Here is a 12,493-nt window from a genome sequence, read left to right as displayed (position 1 = left end):
CTCCCTTGTGCATGCATACATGTTCTCTATCATGGATAAAATAAACTTTAAACGGAAATAGAAAAGATTTAGCAATGTCGTTACACTTAAGATCAATGGATAAAAATCAGTAGCATTGGGACCAGCAGATGGCATAATGGTTATGTCACTGGACTCCCACATAGCTGACTGTGGTTTGAGTCCCAGACCCAGTGGCTTAAAACTCACACCAGGCGCATGTGCATGCATGTCCAAGATCCTGAGAGGGACCGCGGCATGGCCATCCCCTTGGGGAGTGGGGTGGGGGGTGATTTCTGTCTCTCTATCCCTCCTGCAAGCACATGTGTACCCTATAGCAAAAGTCTCTCTCTACAAAAAGAAAAAAAGAGTAGCATTTCTGTGCACTAAAAATTATAGAGAATGTATAAAATGTTTAAGTCTTAGTTACAAGAAGAATAAATAAAGGTAGGTAGGCATCCAAAAGCAGAGGGTCAATGCTTTCAAGGATAAAATTACATCTTTCCTAAAGGACATGAATAAAGACTGAAATAGAGAAATATAATAATGGATGAGAATAAATCATATCATAAACCTTTCAATCCCTCTCCCCAATAATCCTGTAAGTCTACTGTTTCTCTTTTTTTCTTTTTTTCCCAGAGAGATTTTTGCTATAGAGAAAGTGTTCTTGCCAGAGAGACAGAGAGATACAGGGAGACAGAAAGTGAGAAATCACTGTTTTTCTAATAGAAATGTCAGTAGAGCTATTCAACAGAGTTATCAAGTTGATTCTAAAATTTATATGTAAAAGACCAAAATTAGCCAAGGCAATTTTGTGAAAGACTAAGAAGAAATCTTACAGGAAGATATTTATACATTTTATTATATTAAAAGAATTAAACTTCTAGGGCCAGCCAGGTGGTATGGTGTTTAAGGCAGCTGGGTCCCATAAGGTCAACTGCATAGTTCAAGTCTCCAAACCAATATCTTAAAAAACACTCCAGAAATGTGTGTGTGTGTGTGTGTGTGTGGAAAACCAGTATCTTAAAAAACACTCCAAAAATGTGTGTGTGTGTGTGTGTGTGTGTGTGTGTGTGTGTGCTCAAAATCCCAAGAGAAAAATGGAGAAAAGGAGATTGCAGCATAGCCACTCCCCACTGCTGGGGGGGTGGTGATTTATTTTCTCTCTTTCTCTCACTCCCCAGTGAGAGTATGCACCCTATAGCAAATGTTTTTCAAAAAATAAAATTTCCACATTTTAAAAGTAATTTTTTAACAAATATATATATATTAATATTTAGGATACATGAACTCACTGGAAACAGACAGAGAGAGGGAAAGTGAGAAAGCACCTCCCATAGGAAATGGTCACAACACAATCCCTTCTCTTCCATCTTCCTCTAGAGATTCTGGACACACGCAAACACACACGCCCCACATGAGTTTTTTTCAAGCTGCAGGGTCTGGGACTTGAATGGCAGTTGGTCATGTGGGATCCACCCTCCTTAACCTCCACTCCACCTGCTCACGCCTTTTAAAAGGAATTATTAAAAAGTTCAGCAACAGCAACCAAAATACCACAGGCTGAGAGGAATTATTTACAATACATATAACAATCAAATAATTGTGTTCAGAATACATAAAAAAACTAAATAAAACTTACTTAAAAATGGACAAAGAATATGCTCAATAGATGTACAGAAGACAAAATTCAAATAACCAACATATATATGAAAAGATCTAAAATTACTGAGAAGGAAAAGGTAGATTAAACTACATTAAAACTCAAAATGAAGAACATTATATTAAAACGTGAAGACTACATTCTTGAAAACAAAGAAATGCTGAGGAGCTGATACGGATTAAAGGAAACTTGACTTGTGACTGTCAAATGTTATCCGTGATCCCAGATTAAGGGGAGAAATGCTGTAAAGGGCTTTACTGCCCAATGGTCAGAATGACTGGTAATTAAAGTACTATATTTGCTGCTAAGTTTCCTAAAGCTTACCATTTTATTGGAAAACTATGAGACTATTTTAAATAATTATTGTATTTCATTTTATTTATTCATTCATTTTATTTTAATTTGACCAGAGAGAGACACAGAGAGAGAGAGAGAGAGAGAGACAAAAACAGAGGGAGAGTGAGAAAGCAAGGTGCCAGGTCCAGTACTTGAACTGTGGTCAGCCATGTGGGAGTGTCCAGTGCCTTAACCACTATACCACCTGCGGGCCCTCCTATGAGACATTTTTATTCTTAGGAAATAGACACTGAAATATTTAGTAGTAAATAGCCACAATTTACTTAATCTGAACTGATTCACAAAATATGCATATAGATAGAAAGGATGATAAAGAAAATGAAGCAAAAGGTTATTAAGAGGTGAGTTGGGGTAAAGGATGCACAAAGATATTATAATTACTGAATGCTTAAATATGAAGTGTGATGTGCTCTTTGCTTCCCTTTATTTAGGAGCTCATTTATCATTCACACTGAAACAGAGTGAATCTAAATATCCTTCAACAGGAAACTAGATAAATTATGATACTGAATCAAATATATGTCTCTATAGCCGTTAAATAAACTAGATCTCTTTATATCATCATAGGTATATCTCATAAAAACCCATTATATTGTTCATTTTAAAAATCAGTTGAGGGGTCCAGCAGATGAGTAGTGGTTAGAGTACTGTTCTCTCACATGGCTGACCATGGTTTGGGTCCTGGACCTTGCAACTTGAAACTTATTCCAGGCACGAGTACCTGTGTGCCCTAAATCCTCAGAGGAGAAAGGATTGCACCATGGCCATCGCCCCTGGGGGGTAATTTCTTGCTTTCTGTCTCTCTGTCTCTGTCTCTCTGGTGAGCACATACATCTTGTAGCAAAAAAAAAAAAAAAAACTCTCTACAAAAATAAGTAAAAGTTTAAACCTGCAAGTTTTTAAAAATGATGTTTGTTTTTAAGCTTAATGTTCCTAGGTAGACATCACATGGTTCATTGAACTCTAATGCACTATTACGAAACAAACTTACTTGTTTAGAAACTGTTTTACTTTAAAAAGAAAGTTCATATTTTGGAAACGACTTTATAAATAACTGTTTCTTTTTTGCTAGAGACAGTGCTTAACAATGCTAAGAATGAAAATCAAGGTGTCCTGATGTCCAGTTTTCCTAGAATTCAGTCTATAAAACAATCTGTTAATAACAACTTTAAGATAATTTTATAAAAGTATAAAAGAATCTTGGAGGTATGAAAGAAAAAATATTTTACAATAGAATCTCAATGATCTATGATAAATGAAAACGGACATGGCAGAGAAAATATAGATATTAAGTAAATATTAATGAGTAACAGAACACCCATAGATGTATTTATGAAGGTAGAAGAAAATGGAAAATATATTCCTTCAGAACGTTGGGAAACACAAGGATTAAGAGGCCAAACAAGGATAAATGATGTGAGAGACACTAATTAGTATTCTGTTCAGAGAGACCAAAGAAATATGGTGTTGGGGAGCCTGAGCAAGCACTCCTGAAGCTCCGACCTGGAAGGGCTCTAAGCACGTGAACAGATGAGAAACTGCCCCAGGCTGTTCTAACACCTAGGATCGGCCATATGCCCTTCTATCCAATTTCTGATTAAAGTGCTATTGATCAACAGTCAAATAATCTAAAGGCAATAATCCATGCATGTATGTCTGAACTCCCAACAGGGGTTGCAGGGTGACCATGCCATGGAAGGTGATTTTTCACTTTCTCTCTCTCTCCCTCTCATGCATGCGTGAAATTTAAAAAAAAAAAATTAAAGGGGGAGGTAAAAGGGGAGCAGAGTAAAGAGACATACAGTCTTACGAATCCCAAGCAGAATTAGTTGATGAAGAATTATTAATCTTTAGCACAGAGAGCAGTATAATTGCCAACATTTTTTTTTCCTCTTTTTTTAGACATTTTTTTTGCTATAGGGTGTGTGCACTCGCCAGAGAGACAAAGAGAAACAGAGTGACAGAAAGGGAGAAATCACCCCCTTTCCAGGAGGGATGGCCACGCCCACAATCCTTTCTCCTCTTAGGATTCTCCTTTCTCCTCTTAGGATTTTGGCGCACGCACACGCATGCAGTCGCATGCACCCGGCGTAAGTTTTTGTTTTTTGTTTTTTGTTTTTTTTCTGGAGAGGTTTTCGCTATAGGGTGCGTGCGCTTGCCAGACAGACAGAGAGAGACAGAGAGACAGAAAGCGAGAAATCACTCCCCATGGGGGATGGCCACGCCGCAATCCCTCCTCCTCCATTCTCCTCTCGGGATCTTGGGCACACGCGCACATGTGCCCGGCGTGAGTTTAAGCCACCAGGTCTGGGACGCGAACCACGGTCGACTACGTGAGTCCAGCGACATAGCCATTACACTAACTGCTGGTCCCCACCTGGCGTAAGTTTTAAGCCGCAGGGCTTGAGGACTGGAACCGCAGATGATTGTGTGGGAGTCCAGCAACATAACCATTAAGCCACCTGCTGGTCCCAAAGGTCAAAATACTTAACGCAAGTGAGTACTATGCACCACACGATCCCTGTGGATGTAGGACTCAAAAACTAGAGGTTGTTCCCTGTGGGGTGAGCCATGGACAGTCACAGCATCAGGACAGCCAGAGCGCAGAGGAGCTCCCAGGAGCTCCAAGGAGCTCAGACCCTGTTTGTTCATTGGTGAGTGTCTTGTTATCTACCACCCTCCCCTCTTCACTCTGTCCTCCCCTCCCGGTTCTCATTTGTCTCCTCTGTGTCTCCCTAAGTCCTGCTTCCACTCCCCTGCTTCTGACCAATTATTTTCCTTGAAACTTTTCTGTCCTGGCATGAGAGGGAAGATGACAAGCCAGACAGTAAAAAGATCATTCGTGTTCCTGACACAGCCTTTTTCAAGAGGATGGGGTCGTTTTCCTCCCTCACCGCTGTGTGTATATGTGTGACAGGAAGACTTGGGCTTAGGGAATAGAATAAGGAGAAGAACTAGACACAAAAACCAAAGGAAGGTTTGGGGATAAGGAGCTGAACTTCCGGTGCCTCAGCCTTTTCCATTCCCATCATAACTTGCATCCCCGAGTGGATTTGCATGGACTGAATCTCATCCCATCAAGAGCCTCCTCTGCATTTTCTCAGGTGGTCATCAGCCAGTGAGGAGCTGATCTGAACGCTCCCTGCCACTCTTGCTTTCTTCCTTTGCCCAGCATGTGCATGTGCACGTGCACACATGTTTTAATAATGGCCTTCTAGAAACAGCCCCACCTTTGTGGTCTAGCTGGTGGGCGTGCCTCTACTGCGGGAATGTAGAGGGCAAGGAAGAAGCAAATAAGTGTGGTGTGCTGGGAGAACCGAGGGGATCTCAGGGTCCTGGCTGCAGTGTAGTTTATATTGGACGCCAAAGTCATTGTGTAATTACTTGTCCTGGTCCCAGGACTAGCCAGGCTACCCTCACTCTCCTCTCGCTTCAAGTGGCTGAAAAGCATGAGACAAGCCCAGACACCACGGCGCAAGTGGTAGGGACACTGCTACACCATGCTGGAGACCATATGGGAATAAGAGAACATACTTATACTCACCAAAAGATATATGACAATGTTCACAGGCTCTGGGTTTGCAGTAGGCCTGCCTGAACGTGGGCATATGCCATGGGTGTGCCTGTGGTACTGGCTGGCTTCAGGGCTGGGAGGAGGATTGTGGCAGGAGATCCCTATGAAGGGTGCTCATCTTTCTCTTATATGGCAATAAATAGACTTAGAAAATAAAAAGAACTGGGACCAGCAGTTAGCATAATGGCTATGTCACTGGACTCCCATGTACTCTACCGCAGTTTGAGTTCCGGGCCCGATGGCTTAAACTCACGACAGTCGCATGTGTGTGTGCGCCCAAGATCCCAAGAGGAGAATGGAGGAGAAGGGATTGCGGTGTGGCCATCCCCCCGAGGGGTGATTTCTCGCTTTCTGTATCTCTGTCTCTCTCTGTATGTCTGGCGAGCGCACACGCCCTATAGCAAAAACCTCTCAAAAAAGAAAAAAAAAAGAAAAAAAGAAAAAGAAAAGAAAAAGCACTAGACAAATGACAATAACATAAAAGTGATCATGATGTCTAATTTTAAAATGTAATACTTGTATACACTGCGCATGTGTGCATGTACACAGTGTGATGAAGATACAGGCCATCATTGACCATGTCACTACGTGGCACTTGACTCTTACATGTTTACATATGTGTGTGTATAAAATGCACATAAATGCCTATAAATTAATCACTGAAATAAAGGACAGATGGTTCACTTTCTAAACTGGGCAAATATTTGATCAGGACTTCACTGAAAAAGGATATCCAATGGCAATAATCTGATGAAAAGGTGTCCAACATTTTTAGTCATTAGGGAAATACAAAATAAAAGCTACAATGAGATATGAGTACATATTTATGCTCACCAAAAGATATATGACAATGTTCACAGGACCTTTATTCATAATAGATAAAAACTAGAAACAACCCAAACATCATGGAGAGGGGACCAGCAGGTGGCTTGTGGTTAAGGTGCTGGACACTCCCATATGGCCAACCATGGTTCAAGTCCCTGACCTGGTGGCTTGCTTTGTCACTTTCCCTCTCTCTCTCCCTTTCTGTGTCTCTCTCTAGTCAAATTAAAATAAGTGAATGAATAAATAAAATTAAATAAATAATTATTTTTTAAAAGTTCATGGAGAATGTATATTGTGAAAAAGCTATGCATGGATTTCAATTTTTTTGCATCAAAATAAATTCATACTTTAATTTCATTTTTCTTTTTTCTTTTTTTTTTGTTGCTGCTTTGTTGTTAAGTTTATTGTCTTTATCTGGAATAATATCATAGAAAATTGTTTAGTTCAGCTCTCAGCAGCCCACTCCTGAGCTCTGAGGAAGCTTGCCTTTTTCTGGGCTACCTGATCTTTCTTCTGGGCAAGGGTCATCTTGGGACAATTCCACCTCTTCTTTTTAACTTCTTATTGGGTTTCTTTTCATGGACTGGGTTCTCTCATATGAGCTTTCTTATACATCTCCTCCATCATGTCTGGAGTTACATTGTTCTTTATGTACTGAGAGAACTGTTTCTTGTAGGCATCTTCGTCTTCTTCCATTAGGTAACACATGTAGTCTGCAACGTTCTGGCCCATGATGTGCTTCCGATGGACTTCTGCATTAAATTCCTTGCTTTCAGAATCATAACCAGGAAATCGTTTGGTACTGTTAGGGATAGATAAGCCCCCATCCACCGCTCCCTTTAGGGCCCAAAAATGTTATTGCCAGTGGTGGTTCTGGCAAGGCCTGCATCCAAAAAGCAGGTGAAGGCACCAGGTTGACCATCGATGCTTTCTACATTGTACTCATCTCCGGTCACTTCCACTTGACCTTCATAGATCTTGTCCATGCCAAACCTATTGAGAAGCCCACGGGCCAGCAACAGACCAGTACAATATGCTGCAGCTTAATTTGTCAGACTGGCCCTCACACTGTGTTTTGGTAGTTCGTGTACATAAGCTGCACAGACTATCATGTCCCCTTCTACATGGGCATGAGCAATCTGACAATGATATCTGTTAGTTACACGAACTATCATCCTGTATTTGGGTGTGCTGTACTTATCTTTATCCTGGATCACCAAGCATTTTCGAACATAATCAGTTTTACCTTCTTGCCATCTTCTAAATTTCACTTGGTATCTCTTAAAGTAGGCCTTATTCTTGACAACTTTAACAAATCCCACCCTGCGGAACAGAGACCCTTAATTTCATTATTTCATTTTTCTATTGAACTTTTAGAAGTTCTCTTTTTTGGGGGGGGCTTTATCCTGGATCACCAAGCATTTTCGAACATAATCAGTTTTACCTTCTTGCCATCTTCTAAATTTCACTTGGTATCTCTTAAAGTAGGCCTTATTCTTGACAACTTTAACAAATCCCACCCTGCGGAACAGAGACCCTTAATTTCATTATTTCATTTTTCTATTGAACTTTTAGAAGTTCTCTTTTTTGGGGGGGGGATGGGAGAGGTTTTTGCTATAGGGCGCATGTGCTTGCCAGAAAGACAGAGAGAGACAGAGAAGATAGAAAGTGAGACATCACCCCCCAGAGAGGATGGTCACGCTGCAATCTCTTCTCTTCCATTCTCCTCCCGGGATCTTGGGCACACATGCACACGCGCCTGGCAGTAGTTTAAGCCACCAGGTCCGGGACTCGAACAGCGGTAGAGCATATGGGAGTCCAGCGACATAGCCATTACACCAAGTGCTGGCCCCCTGAAGTTCTCTTATACAGTGGGATATTACATAGCAATAGCATTGACGTCTAAAATATAGATTCTCACAGAATAATATTGAATGAAAAAAGCCAGATGTGTACCATGTAATTCCAATGATGTAAAAATAAAGAGAACAAAATCAATTGTGGTAAAAAGAAAAAAAGATGAAACTATGTTTTTCTTTTCAAAATGTGATCATTGAAGAAAAACACCAATGTAATAAATTTCATGATAACAAAAAAATGTAAAAAAAAAAAAAAAAGGTGTGAAGAGTAATTATTTTTTTTTTTTTGGAGAGGTTTTTTGCTATAGGGCGCGTGTGCTCGCCAGACAGACAGAGAGAGACAGAGAGACAGAAAGCAAGAAATCACCCCCCAGAGGGGATGGTCATGCCACAATCCCTTCTTCTCCATGCTCCTCTCGGGATCTTGGGCATGCACGCACAACACGCGCCCAGCGTGCGTTTTAAGCCACTGGGTCCAGGACGCGAACCGCGGTTGACTACGTGGGAGTCCAGCGACATAGCCATTACGCTAACTGCTGGTTCCCTTTTTTTTCTTTTTAATGATGGAAAAGTGTGTATTTAGAACTAGCCAGCTGCTTTAGAAGATCCCAGTTTTGTTGTTAACATCCAGAGCATCATAACCAGGAGCCAGTTGCATGTATGCCTTCCTCTCTCCATCAGGCCTGATTAGACTGTTGACCTTGGCCATATCAATATCACAGAGCTTCTTCACAGCCTGGTTGGTCTGGTGCTTGTTGACTTTGATTACCACAATGAACACAGTGTGTTGTCTTCTATCTTCTGCATGACACACTTGGTTGTCAGGGGAAACTTGATGATGACATAGTGGTCAAGCTTGTTTCTCCTGGGGGTGCTCTTCTGAGGATATTTGGGTTGTCCCCACAGCTGGAGTCTTGGGCCTTCGGACGGTGGATGATGTACGGATCTTCTTTTTGTGGCTGTGGACGCCTTTCAGCCCTGCCTTCTTGGCCTTAAAGCCTTTGCTTTAGCTTCAGCTTTGGTAGGGGCAGGAGCTTCCTTCTTCACTTTCGACGCCATCTTGGTGAAAAGGAGAGTAGCTCTTTTCAAGACAAGGGTTGAAAATGTCAGGAGAGCCTTCTGGGGTGATGGCAATGTTCTCCTTTTATCTGAGTTGTGGTTAATGCGTACATTCATATATAAAATCAATCAAGCCTCATTACACTTAATATTTTTTATTTTGCTTTGTGTAAGTTATGCCACAATTAAAGGAGGGATGAAGAAAAGAAAGAAAAGGAGGAGTGAAGAGAGAAGGGGAGGAAGAGGAAGGGGAGAAGAGGTCAGATCTCTTAGGTCACCATTTTAGACCATGTGATTTAATAAGGAAGCACCAAAAAACCCCTATAGTAACTTCTACAAGAATATTTTCTGCATTGTTTCCAAGTCTCTTAAACTGGGTATTTCCGAATAGTACAACGTTTGTTCTTAGGTATGTTGGATCAGAACATAGTTTTCTTCATAGATCCATCTTACAAATGATTCATCATAATGCTATTTGTCTTTGAACAATAACAGGCTTCAAAGATGAAGTTAATTAAACTTTTTACCTAGACTCAGGGATTACTTCCAGTTGAAATCAGTATAGACATAAGAAAATAGTAGTTTCTCAAGAGGCTTACACAGGGCAAGCCCGGTGACATGGTGGTTAACGAACTAGATCCCACATGGCTGACTGCATGGTTTGAGTCCCAGACCTGGTGGCTTGAAAAACACACTGGGGGCCTTATGCCTGAGGGCCCAAAATCCCAAGAGGAAAAGTGAGGAGAAGGGAATGAGGCATGGCTACCCCTCCCCTGGTGGCAGGGTTGGGGGCGGGGGTAGGATTTCTCATTCTTTCTCTCTCTGGCAAGTGCACATGTCCTATAAAAAAACTAAAAAAGAAAAAAAAAGTATTTATACAAAAATGAATCCTTGAGACCCCAAAAAGGCTCAGCCAGAAGCCATTTAAATCTGAGATGTGTCCTGCAGTGTTCTGGGACCAAGGCGACTGAATCTCTGCTCTAAACCCCATCTTCCAGACCTCAAAAAAGTCAGCCAGATAGGGTAACCTCTGTCCCTGTCTCTCTGTCTCTCTTTCTCTTTAAATGTTTTTTTCTTTTTTTTTTTAATTTTTAAAACATTTCTCCCCATTGGCCTGTTCTTTCTCTTGCTAATTTCAGAAGCCACTTAAATCTGAGGTGTGACCTGCTGTGTTTGCGCTGAGTACCATGGGGTGTTTAGTTTTTGATTTAAACAAAAATTTGTTTCTTTCCTTTTTTGGTTGTTTTGGTCTTCCCCCCACTTTGTTTTCTTTTCCTTTTTTTTTTTTTCTTTTCTTTTCTTTTAACCTTACTTTCTTACTCTGCCGTTTATCCTCCACACACTGAGCGTCTAGACAGGCCTAAGTGCACAGTAGCCAAGCGTCTGAATACTTTAGGGTCATAGAAATCTTCAACCCTTATTGAACCTGCCGCCTGAAGGAAGAAACTCCTCTTTATAAATCGGAACTTAAAACCTCTTTCTATGGATACCACATTGCAAAAAAACAGTACAGGAGAGAAATTCTCTCAGAAGTATGATACAGTAAGGGGAAGCACATGATCTTACAGTTGCAGAAACCTCTAAGCAATTAGTCTAAAGTGAATACACCACCAAATGACTAAAATTCAGAGGAGACCGCAGAGTGAGCAGCAGGGAGATGTACAAGTATGGAGCTGCAGAGTGTGTGGCTCATCTCCTCCCACATGCCCCTGAACTCTCAGTTAAATCACCACAGCTCAGCCTGGAGCACCTATTCCCTAGAAACTGTGAGGCCTTTGTAATACCAAATTCCAAGGTCAAAAGCACAGGTTGCTTGGTGAGCATCAAGAAAACGGAACTGCAGAGAGACTGCAGATCCCACATACCTCTGAACTTTTAGAATTAACTCCAAGAAATTAGAAGGAAACATATAGTCCATCAGATGATCAGAAATCATCACACAGGCACAAGAAATATGAGAAACCAAGAAAATATCTCTCCCCCAAGGGAAAAGAACAACCCCTCATCATCCACAGACAGTACAATGGAACTTGTGGAAATGTCCAATAAAGAATTCAGAATATTCATAATGATAAAACTAAACAAGGTGCAAGAGAATAGAAAAAATGAACTCCAGAAGGAACAAGAGAAAAGAGACAGCAAATTCCAGGAGGAGAGGAAGTTTTTTCATGATTTGAAGGAAGAAATACATGCCATAAAAAAGAATCAAATGGAGCTATTAGAGAAGAAGGCTGTAATACAAGAAATCAAGTCCTCCCTTGAAAGTATTAAAAGCAGATTAGACCACACAGAGGACTGAATCTCAGATGTTGAAGTCAAAACCTCTGACTTAGGTAAAATTACCAAAAAGACTGAGAAAATAACCCAAAAACATAAGTATAATATTCAAGAAACACTAGATACCATTAAGCATCCAAACATCTGGATAATCAGTATCCCAGAAGGTGAAGAAACTGATAAGAACACTGTTAATCTATTCCATGAAATCCTGGAAAATAAGTTTCCAAACCTAGAGAGGCTTCAAATACCCAAACCCAAGATATACAAAGGATCCTACATAGAATCAATCCAAGATCTTTCCCAAGGCACATTATAGTCAGATTGGCCAAATCCACAGACAGAGACAAGATACTAAGATTGGCAAGAGAGAAACGTCAGGTTATTTACAAAGGATATCCTATCAGGCTAACATGGGGACCTCTCATCAGAAACAATGCAAGCAAGGAAAGAATGGGAAAATAAAAGTGTTAAATGAAAACAGTTTCAGCTAAGAATACTATACCCAACAAGATTATCCTTCACATGGGAAGAAAAGATAAAAACATTCTCAGATAAACAAAACCTCTTGCAAGGAAAGGAAAATAAAAGTGTTAAATGAAAACAGTTTCAGCTAAGAATACTATACCCAACAAGATTATCCTTCACATGGGAAGAAAAGATAAAAACATTCTCAGATAAACAAAACCTCTTTTCATTTAAAAACCTCTTTCAACACCGGACCAGCTCTCTGAGAAATTCTGAAGGGAGTGCTTTACCAGGAAAACTGAAGTCACACACAAAAAAATAAGAGTAAAAAAAAGGCAACCAAATTAATGCTAAGGAAATATCAGTAATGACATTGACTTTTTACTTCCAGGATTTAAACGGAAAGATTGGACC

General features: G+C 40.5%; 1 pseudogene; it reads right to left on the bottom strand.

Annotated features, from left to right (window-relative positions):
• Positions 1 to 6,860: 6,860 nt before the first annotated feature.
• The window catches only part of LOC102476664 (60S ribosomal protein L5-like), a 13,036-nt pseudogene continuing 7,403 nt past the window's right edge, over positions 6,861 to 12,493 (bottom strand).

This window comes from Tupaia chinensis, unplaced genomic scaffold, assembly GCF_000334495.1.
Source record: "Tupaia chinensis unplaced genomic scaffold, TupChi_1.0 Scaffold000527_1, whole genome shotgun sequence".
Classification (NCBI taxonomy): Eukaryota; Metazoa; Chordata; class Mammalia; order Scandentia; family Tupaiidae; genus Tupaia; species Tupaia belangeri.
This window is presented reverse-complemented; position numbering and strand designations above follow the sequence as displayed.